Source organism: Austrofundulus limnaeus, unplaced genomic scaffold, assembly GCF_001266775.1.
Source record: "Austrofundulus limnaeus strain Quisiro unplaced genomic scaffold, Austrofundulus_limnaeus-1.0 Scaffold280, whole genome shotgun sequence".
Lineage (NCBI taxonomy): Eukaryota > Metazoa > Chordata > Actinopteri > Cyprinodontiformes > Rivulidae > Austrofundulus > Austrofundulus limnaeus.
The window spans coordinates 783,044-784,192 of NW_013952682.1; positions in this window are offsets into that span (position 1 = coordinate 783,044).

Consider the following 1,149-nt stretch of genomic DNA (forward strand, 5'->3'; position numbering starts at 1 on the left):
CAGGCAGAAAGAAACAGACTGGAAAGTAAACCTCAAACAAACTGTAAAAAATAAAATTATAATAATAATAATCCCTGATTCAAAAGGAAGAGTGTTTTCTGCTGCTTTTCCTACTAATAAAAATTTTTAAGAGTCTCAAATCAAAATCCAGTCTTGTAATAAATATACTTTTTCTGTTTAACCTAAAAAACATATTTTCCCAATAAATTTGTACATTTCAGCATTTGAATCCGAAGTTCGGTCTGCAGATAATAATGGTTTTTATTGTAAACACATGGGAACACGTGTACAGAGACAGAACTGCTGCAGAGAGTTTGAGATGCTTTTATCACAGAACCAACATCCTGTCTGTTTTCAGACTTCTGCTTATGAAACAGTTATGCAACGTCTAAAATAAGCTCAGTGCTGAAACACTTTGGATTATTCTGGTTTGTGTCTGCATCAGTAAATCCTGATTTATCCTTTTAGAATAAACTACATGCATGTAAACGTCATTCTGACAATCGGATTATGGAGTTAGGTTTGTGCTTTTGTTGAGTTTTGTCAAAATTAATATATTTAAAAGGTAAACATGATAGGATTCACTAACTAACTAATCTGCAAGATGTTTTTTTTTTGTCTTAAATATGAGCAGCAGCAGAACAGAAACACGCCCACATTCAGCTTTAGTTCACAAACACCTGTTTTGTATTCACCTTTTTAACAGAACTGCATCACTCATGTGTCGAATGTAAGAGAAGTTCCACACCAGATGTTTCAGAATCAAACTTCTGAGTTTGTTTTAACWTTATGATGTGTTGGAGAGTTCTCAGCCCCTCGTGGAGCTGATTTCTGTAAAAAGATCTGTATAAAACAGAACATGTTGCTCCTGCTGCCTTATTTAAAACACCACAGACACATGTTGTGGAAAAATAAAAGTTGTTGTTTTTTTAAATCTGGAACTAAACGTGTCTGAATATTTTCTACAATATCTGACCAGAACAGCTCCGGTCCTTCCTGTTTGGAAAATTGAGATTCAGTGGAAGTCACTGGTTCTGGTGTGCTCGTTTTGTCCTGCAGTAGCAAAACTAACTGCGTTTTTAAATTTAGGAAGTTCAAAATTTAAAGTGCCTGTGACGTGCCTATCCATCAAATACAAAAAAGTCAAAG